The sequence below is a fragment of the Anticarsia gemmatalis genome, chromosome 16 (assembly GCF_050436995.1).
Source record: "Anticarsia gemmatalis isolate Benzon Research Colony breed Stoneville strain chromosome 16, ilAntGemm2 primary, whole genome shotgun sequence".
Lineage (NCBI taxonomy): Eukaryota > Metazoa > Arthropoda > Insecta > Lepidoptera > Erebidae > Anticarsia > Anticarsia gemmatalis.
In genome coordinates this window covers 3,089,484-3,099,828 of record NC_134760.1, presented here as the reverse complement: position 1 = coordinate 3,099,828, position 10,345 = coordinate 3,089,484, and the positions used below count along the sequence as shown (strand labels likewise).

The 10,345-nt window shown below is 33.7% G+C and overlaps 1 non-coding gene across 1 annotated transcript; it reads right to left on the bottom strand.

Moving 5' to 3' along the window:
• Window positions 1–6,533: 6,533 nt before the first annotated feature.
• TRNAL-UAA (transfer RNA leucine (anticodon UAA)) lies at window positions 6,534–6,617 on the bottom strand. The gene has a single exon. It is a non-coding gene; the product is annotated as a tRNA-Leu (tRNA).
• Between the last annotated feature and the right edge of the window lie 3,728 nt (window positions 6,618–10,345).

The window sequence follows — 10,345 nt, the reverse complement described above, 5'->3', positions numbered from 1 at the left end:
TAAATGCCGAACCAAACAAGTGTGTAGCAAGCCAAATTTTATAAATAAGTAATGATGTTTTTAAAGGTAATAGAAAGCTATAAAAATGCATGCTGTTGATGTTATTGTTTAGTTCCTTGATCTTTGAAAGGCAATTTTTAGCGACAGCGGTAGCGAAGTTACTTTTTTATACATATAATTTTCTTGTATATTGTTTGACATTTTCATGTTATGCTATCGTCTACCTGTGACATTTAAAGGTAATTTTAAATAAAAAAGTTCCACGACACTGTCAAAGCTAAGAATGTTGATATTTTTCCATATTGTTGGTAGCTGCTTTATAGTGAGCGCTCGTAGGCGTACACCAACAAGGGAGAGATCAATTTCTATTACATTTGCCTGCCGACAACCGGCTAGTTAAATTATGTTAAAATGTGATCAGCGCCTCCAGTAAGCGCCGTATTGACAACTGTTTCAGTTTTTCAAAGGAAGATTTTAGAAATTTTCAAATCCTGGATAAAATCGATAGCAGTACCGAGCGCGGTACTTATTTCATGATTGATAATGTTGCATAATGTTGTCTCAATATGTATATTTAATAAGAATAGCATTATGACCAAGACAATGTTTGGTAAAATAAGTCAAAACGTGTCGTAGATGAATTAAATAACAAAGAACTGTATATATCCAGTTGTAGAACAAAATCAATAACCTACACAGAACAAGGTGTTTAAACAACTGTATTAAAGTTGGAACAATACTTCAATAACAAAACAAAGTCGAACCGCGTATTTCTATTTGAAGTCGGTGCAAAGGTCACGCTAGCACTTTTCATAAAACACTAATACAATTTCTCTTTTATTAGCCCACAAAGTGAGTGATTTTATTTTCTGCCTTTAGCAAAGGTAACGGTAACATTTTACGACTTATAATAATGAAAAAGTTTCATTATGAAAGTAATATTTTAAGAAACTCGTATATTATTCTTTAAATAGCATTGCCTCGGAATGCGAGGTAATGTGATTTTTAATTCATATTTATTATAAGTGGTAGTAACAAAGTGAAAGTATTTGCTTTTCATTCAGTTTGGTCGAGGAAGATTTTAAATACGCTTACGATGTTGAAATATCATGCATGTATTAGATATTGTTATCACTTTGATGGTGACTACCGTAAAAATTGTCTGCGGTTTGTTAAATAGGTTTTAAGCCAAATGCAATATTTCAAATCCAACTTGCGGACAGCTTCGGCAAACCGAGGCTTAAACTCTCTTTAGTTCTTGAAGTGGTCTTATTTCTATCAGTAAAATTAACTCTACGCTCGGGCTCGAGTACAAATGAAAACTATGCCTTGAAAATTAAATATGCGAAATCAAACTCCGCATATTTCGAAATATACTTTCATATTTCAAATGGTTACTGCTTTCTAGCGTTTACTAAAATTGACATTATGCATGATAAGTAAATTGGTCTAAAACAAAAGTTTTTTTAGGAAATAATACAACAATTTGTTCTCACTTCCACGGCCATAGTTTCCAGAGAAACAATAAAGAATATTATTACGCTTATCACGTAGAACATTTTACAGGAACACGGAGTATCCCGGGAGATACCGTCATCGATCTATTCGCGTGAAGTCTGACTGTAATATATCCCACCCGGATATCCTTATTCACAATGTGGCTCACTATCTTTGCCTTGAGACTTTGTACTTCAAAAGAATAAGCGCTACATTTTTTTGTTTTTACGGGTCTAATCTTTAGCTTTTAATATTAGGTCGTGGAAAAAGTCTTTTCGCATTATAATATGTATGAACTTGTAATAAAATCTCTTTGGCTCCAAGAATCATAAATGAGTACACGGTTCATTAGGTTCCTTTTGCGAGCTCGTGACGTACCCAAATATCGAGATTTTTTGTGTACAAGATTTTATTACAAGTTCATACATACTATAACGCGAAAGGACTTTTTCCTTGACCTAATATTGTAACTTCTTGAACACTTTATTTTTAACATCTGTGATATAGCAAAGTTTAAATTAAAAACTTCATATTTTGATTTTTGTATTGGATATTTAGTTATTACTACTTTTGATGTAATATAGTGTAGGAGCATGTCTACATTACCAGAGAGCTCTATAAACAGTAGCTCAATTCTCTATTACTATCGACTACTGACCACCGACCTGTTATCGTGAAATTTTGTATGAAAATCCGATCAGCGCCTCTGACGGGTGTCGTAGGAAATATTTTGGCAGTACATTCTAAATGTCAAAATTTCGATAGCTAGCCGGTTGTCGGTAGTCGATAGTGGTAGAGAATCGAGGTACTGTTCTCTCTCAAAAACATAAGTATCTCAAAATTTCTAACACGCACTTGACCAGCGTGGACGATTTGAGGTCTGACTCATTGTGAGAGGGAACAGTTGGTTAGCTAACACAAAATAACCCCTTAAAAGTGGCATTATAGTACCCACGGGAACAAAATTTCAAAAACTACAACTTCTGCTCAAATTATTGTCAACAACCTCTTATAACAACAATTTTGTAGTGCCTTATTGAGTGACGTAAAACTTTATTAACAACGTTATAATTGACTGTATTCATAGAAGTTGTTTCAATTATAAAGTTGTAGAGCTGTCCTCGAAAAATTCAACCCAGTTTCGGATAAAATCTGTCATAAAAAGTTAAAAACAGTCTTTATTTGTGTACATAGTGGTTTCTGTGACTAGTTTAATCTAGATGTAGATTGTAAATGGCGAATTACTTTAGAGTATAAAACATGAAGTATCAGATCGAAGAAAAAGTTTTTTCGCATTATGGTATGTATAAACTTCTAATATAATCTTTTCTCTACACAAAAAAGCTCGATATTTGGGTACCTCACGAGCTCACTGAAAGAAACCTAATGAACCGTGTACTCATTTGTGATTCTTGAAGCCAAAGAGATTTTATTATAAGTTCATAATTACATACTATAATGCGAAAATACTTTTTCCCCGACCTAATATGTTTAATCTACTTGATATAACATAATAATTTTGTTTTTTTTTTCATTTACTTCTAGCGCGAGTCTGTGATGCCTGAAAGTGTACAAGGAGGTGGATAAAACCCGCCACGTTTTGCCATTCCAATTTAATAGGAGCCGAACGATCTGCCAAATAACGATCACGTTATCAAACTTTGGACTACTATTAAATAATGTTATACAAATTAGAAAAAGGCAGCACTTTGTCTCACCTGGTAATCGAACCCAGGACCTCGTGGTCAGCAGTTGGATACACTACCGACGGCACCATAGACAGGCAGAAGTAAAATACAGTCTATTTATTTTGTACGTAGTTTTGTTTGTATCTGGATTAATTTCCCTGATTTTATTCCTAGAATCCTAGGAATAAGTAAAGTTTGCAGTCTTTTTCTCTTGTAGGAAATTAACTTGCAAGTTTCTTGATGAGAAGACCTCTGAGTTGTTTATTATGTTAATTGTTGTTCGATGTTCATAATAATGAATAAGTTTTGCAATGGATAATAATCGCGATTATTATTAATGTTAAAGTCTCAGTTAATATAGTTCTAAATATTGGTATATTGATATGCAATACTTATTTATTTATTTAATGCATTATAGGAGTATGATTTAGATTGTTGACTTCCACTGCGACCTCTGTCGGCTGGATGACCTAAACACAGATTTCTGGATAAGCCTCAAATCACTGATTTCGAATATGAGTTTTAAGAATTCATTATGTGGCAGGCAAAATAACCAAAATATAATATTAATACTTGATAGCCATCAATCTATACTAATATTATAAAGCTGAAGAGTTTGTTTGTTTGTTTGTTTGAACGCGCTAATCTCAGGAACTACTGGTCCGATTTGAAAAAATATTTCAGTGTTAGATAGACCATTTACCGAGGAAGGTTATAGGCTATATATCATCACGGTACGACCAATAGGAACAGAGAAGCAATGAAAAATGTTACAAAAACGGGGAAAATTTTGACCCATTCTCTCTTATGTGACGCAAGCGAAGTTGCGCGGGTCAGCTAGTATGATATATTTTTACACCATCATCATTCTTTAATAATCTAGGTGTAGTAGCGTTCTCAAATATTGACCTGAAATAACCTCCATATTTAACTGTATTTGATCACGAAAGCCCAAATTGGATACAAATAGCCTCCATTGTACGTAATTGTATCATTTCCGGACGCCATATTTGTGCTAGATTGTAGGAATACTGTATTATTAAATAAACTAGCTGAACGCGGCTTTGCTTGCATAATAAAAAAAAGGAAAAGAAAGGAACCCATATACCTACTTCTTTCAATTTCTGCATCACCCTAAGGTAGACTGGTAGATAATGCCTCTAGCATTAAGTCCGCCTATATACACCATACATGTAAATGAAGTTTAAAATAAATAAATAAATATTTCACTATGAATCTTCAACCATATCCCTACTAACTTTAATCAAAATCTGTTACAAAATTTACCCCCGGTTTCTGAGGCATATTTTAGCAGTAGTTTATCTATTCAATAGCGTTTAAACTCACTTAAAAAACCGCTATTGAAAAGATAAACCACCGTTTAACATACTCAGAAACCGGGGGTTAGACGTGTTAATGTAGAAGAAAGATATACTGTCGTATTCATATTAACTTATCTTTAATGCCCTATTTCGGTCACACTTTGTTTTGAAAACAAAGTTGACTAGATATTATATACAATTCTTTTGAAAAGGACTCGTCGGATCTTGCCGCCGGTAAGGGGATTTGGAGGGAAAGGGCGAGGCCTTTGCCCAGCAGTGGGACACTCAAACAAGCTAAGAAGTACTTCAAGTAGGTGTCTCTATACAGAATTCCCATTAAAATCGATTCAATAGTTTAGTCGTGACAGCATAACAGACAGACGGTCATTTGTAATAATAGTTTTCATTAGCATAGATGTTGGTCATAAACTCTATCTAAATTATTATCTAGACTTTTATTAATAACCTAGAAAAATAATGACGGTTATTATAGGTGTTTGTTAGCTAAAATAAATACAAAGCTTATTACTGGTAGCCTTGGAAGAGTAATAAATCATTTTTTTATGTTTTTTTACGGAATATTTGACGTTAGTTAATAAATAAAATAATGTCCCCGTTTTGCGGTAATGACTAAAAAAAATATTGTCATGAAAATAATGTAGCAAAATGTTACTTGGAACCATCACAAATTATACACTGTTAGTGTGTGGCCTAAACATGTTATTGAATTAAAAAACGACAACTTTATGTCGATGCGTTATACAGAAAGTTCTCTTCAAGACATGTGTGAAGATTTTTACTTAATTGCCTTAAATAGTGAAAACTTTTTATTTCAACAACATTTCTTATTAAGATACACTACAGTACACTTAAATTATATTATACAATTGTATAGTATGATTTATTATTCCTCTATCGCACATAGTTGTTCCGTGTGGAAATCGAACTCACAACCTCCGACGCAATACAAAAACGGTATGGTGACCTTAACCACTGCACCACGGAGCCACCTACATGAAAATAACATTGCATGTGACGATACGTAGGCTTATTTCAAACACCTACAACTTCAGAATTAACTGGCTTCATAGCATGAAAAAAACCTACGACGTCAATCAAAAAGATTAAACACAAAACTACTTTCTTTGTCAAAGCACTCAAATCACGGTTATTTCTGGACAAAGTAACGTGAGCTATAAATAAGAACAAATCAAATCCTGCCAGTGACAGTCCTTTGCTTAAGATATGGGGCAACTATTGTTCGGTTAATTCAGCCTGTTCTGTAATAAAATTATAGGGTGAATAACAAAGTTCTAAGGACGCAAGGGTTTACGATTCGATAGTTGAACTGTAATGATAGCCGAGTGATTGAAGGATTTGTCTCGGGAACTAGGGGCAGACGGATAAAATCAAGCCTTGCTTTGACTTTTTGCAGTTATGTGTGTATTTCAAAAAGGTGGAGGAAAGCATCGCGAAGAAATTTGTTTGAGTTTTTTAGAGAGAATTCTTAAAAGTGATACAATATCATTAAAAATCATTGGTAAGTGGAGTTGAAAGTTGAACCCTCGACCATTTCTGAAGAATTGAATGCTTATGCTAAGCGGCTATTATTGGAACAATGTTTGCTCAAAATGAAAATGAATCAGTCATAACAACATCATACTTAATATTATGTGAAACTATGTCACGTGGTACTGAATTATGCGAATACAACATTTCTAATTTCCATTTCACTTCCCCATTCTTCGGTTGCAAGCATAGAATCTAGTAAAAAAGATATTTTGGTATAAAAAATCAAGAGTAGTGAATAATTATAGAAAAAGAATGTATGCCAGAATCTATAAATATGTAATTTACGTATTTCGACGTCTTACTACAAGTTGAGCAACTGTTCTAAGTTGTATTAATATCGTATTTCAACAAAAAAAAAAAAGTAAAAACACAGATAAAACAACAAAAATGTTAATTCCATTATAGCAAAATCATTCAAAACAACAAAAAGGTTTCGAGCGAAAATTAATTATTTTGTCAGGTGTGGGGTTCGAACCCACGCTCCCTCTCGGGAACCAGAGCTTAAATCTGGCGCCTTAGACCACTCGGCCAACCTGACATGCATAGCGAGCGCGAAAATAGCGTTTGTATTCAACGACCAAGTTTGTGAAACGTAATATTTTTTTATCGCTATTATTGTATTGTTGAATAGAACCGTTTTGGAATATAACTTGATAGTATTTATTTTTATAAATAATATGTTTATTTTTGTGCGCATATTAGGTGTGACTGTGTGATAATCTAAAAAATAGGTTTGATATTGTAACATTTTTTTTCTAAATTTATATAAATAAAATATCTGCCAATGCTCTTTTATATTTCTCTAACTTTACATAAATAAAATTCTATAAAGATATAGTAAAACGTATTTATTTAAACGAGCGATGAGAAAAGTGACTACAATTCATTTTTATTTGATTAGAGTAAATAATTTCTTTAACTCGAAAATTTTAGGAACTAGATTATTTGTTATTGTACCTGGCTTTGCTTGCAGTTTAACTTACAAAATATGAATAAATGACACCATATTTTCCAGGAAAAAGTTTGATAAATAACTAAAAATAAAATAAGTATTTTGTTTAGATATGTGATCAGTTACATTCATGATAAACGTACAGAGTGATTATATTAGTATATTTTATAGTTCCTAGAAATACAAAGCCACGGGGAATGTATTGCAACAGTTTTAGGAATAATATACATTTCGTGTAATATGTATAATATTTCTAGTGAATTCCATGATAAATATATTTTTAGGTTATAATTTAATAACTTCTCTTTTTATAGCCAAACGTGTAAGTAAAAGTGTTTGAAATTCTTTGTCATCTATATCAAACCACTACTCTAAAGTGTAAAAAATACCTAATAGTATTTTGGCCAAGTCGAGAATCGAACCTGAAATCTGGAATAAGGGTTATCTGCTGTCTCACGTACTAGACTCGGCCTACGAAAGACTTTCAAATGTGATAATAATAATGTTATAGTCTAGTTTTTTTATGCTACGGGAATTGAACCCACGTATCTCAAAAGTAAGCAACCTTAACCACTACGCCACAAACGTTATGAGTACTACTATTTAGCAAGCAAATGACGTCACAATGCATGTTTCGGTAGTCGGAATGTCATGCATAGATAGTCACGCATCGACCGTATTTAATCATCTACATAGCTGTAATAACCGCAAACGTTTTATTCGAAAACAATAAAACTAGTCGTATAATATCAAAATGACTTATGTGAATGAACTTCATTAGTATCTATACATATAAAAGAAAGTGGTGTTACACTATTTATAACTCAAGAACAGCTGAATCGATTTGGCTGAACATTAGTGGAGAGGTAGTTTAGAACCAGGAGACGGACATAGGATACATTTTTATCCAATTCGTGCGCGTTTTTACCTGGTAGAAGAACAGACCTGCCCAGAATTGTTTTTGTCAAATTGTATTAAGATACGGGAACGGTTTTTTTGGAGAGGAAAAAAAAGCGTGAGAGGATCTGCGCGGGTCAGCTCAGTTCATAACTATATCTAACTAAGTTCTGCCCGCGTGTTGTATGAATCACCATGTGTGAATCAGGTCTTACTACTTGTTAAAGGAGAGATTGCACAATGTTATTAAATGTTTTTTTTTAAACCATCGCCTCTTTACGTAGTGTATTGGTGATAGATAGTGTATGCGACCTTTGTCTGACGTCTCGGGTTCCATTCTCGGTTAAGAAAGTCATATTTTTTATTGTAAATTCTAATTATTCTCTTCTCTTGTCGTATGGTTAGTGGTCGATCCAGTGTCAAAGTTATTCAAGCTGTCCAAAGGCCTTTGACGTGGCTTACGACTGTTATCTGATTAGAAAAAAACCGAGACCGACTTTTTACGTACCCTCCGAAGCACGGACACGCCCTGTTCAAATACCACTATGCGGTCACCCATTCATTGATCGCGCCAAGCGTTGCTTAACCCACAGATCTAAATATTCTTAATAGTAGTTCGGTAGGTTCATGGCTCGTGTTCAATCAAAAACAAATACACGTTTATTTGGGAGAGATTACACAATAAAAACATTTCAGTTTACCTATTAACTTCAGATTTTTTTTCAAGCATTATAGTAAATCAGTAAGTGTTGACTAATATCAATGATTAATACCAAGTCTTAATAAAAAAAGTGCGATTGAAAATGTTAATATGATTGTGAATCATCTATATACATTGAATCGTAGGTATTTTTCATACACCTTTACCTTCAACTATGAATACAACATAAACAAAAAAGAACTTTTAGGCTTTATAAGTCAAACTTTAGATCAGTCCTTTCAATACTTGTCCCAAAACACTTCCACAATCTTCTACAGCCCGCTCTAATGACGTCACACTATTTCATGCAACCCACACGTTCATCTTCATCTTTATTCAACAGACATTCTACACGATACGATACGTCTACTAGATTTTCATTAAACATTATATTGGTCCTTGAGACAAAAAGGTTCGACCATTTAGCTTGAACTTTCGTTTGTTTTAAGGAGACTTGAAATAAAGTGTTTGATGTTATGTCTTTGTATAAATTTCGTTTTTTAAGCACATCTATCTTTATTCAGTCGTTTAGCAGATTTTTTGTTAACAAAAATGAAAACTTTGGTGCTAGAAATATTTTTATTTGTCTTGCGTATTGATACAGTCATACTAACGACATACAAAGTACAACCAATAGCGCAGTTCTCTGTAGTCGGAACTATCGAGATTTTTGACGTTTAAAATGTATTGCAAAAATAGTTCTTAAGACACCCGTTAGAGGCGCTGATCAGATTTTCATCTATACTTATAATAAATCTGTAGAGAGGTCAATTCTGTACATTGAATATATTTAAAAAAAAACAATGGGGGATGTTTAGTAACGGATACTGATACCGAATCTGCAATTTATAATTTTCTTTTCTGTCTGTCTGTCTGTCTGTCTGTCTGTCTGTCCTCCGTCTGTATGTGTCGCTATCACGTAAAAACTACCGAATAGAATGCACTGAAATGTGGTATATATGTTACTGTAAAAGCCCGAACGGTGGTAAATCCTAAGATTTTCCGGTATAACCTAAGATTTACCAACTCGCAATGGTAAAAGTCCGAACAATTCTTTTATTTCGAACTTTTACCTATATTCACTTGATGATATCGAGATGTCGCCGGAGCCCCGCTTCGCGGGGCTCCTCCTTCTGGGTGGTTAAAAAAAAATAACCACGAAGGCTAAGGTGGGAGCTTCGCTTCGCTCGCTCCCACCTTAGCCTTCTAACCTATCCTACCCATGTCGCTATGCCCAAAACTCCTTCTTTATAACTATGTCACAGTATATAATTATACCGTGAAATAGTTATAAACATAGTTATGAAGGAGGATTTTTTTATATATCGTAACATAGTTTTTAAACTCTGGCTTGTTCGGACTTTTACCATTGAGAGTTGGTAAATCTTAGGTTTTACCGGAAAATCTTAGGATTTACCACAGTTCGGGCTTTTACAGTAACATATACATAGAATAAGTAGTGGAGCAACTTCTAGGATACTTTTTATAGCATAAAATTTCAAAGATTTTTAGAAAATTGAAAAAAAATACGTAGAAATCGTTTGCACCTGCGTTTCCCTATAGAGACCATAGATGGCGTTGCAATCCATTTTACAACATTCGCATATAGTTAACGCGGCGCCTGCCGTATCGATACCTGTTGTTCGCACCAACCAATAGATGGCGTTATAGTCCGCAACAAAGCATGTTTTTTCTAATCAATTTATTTTGATGGCTT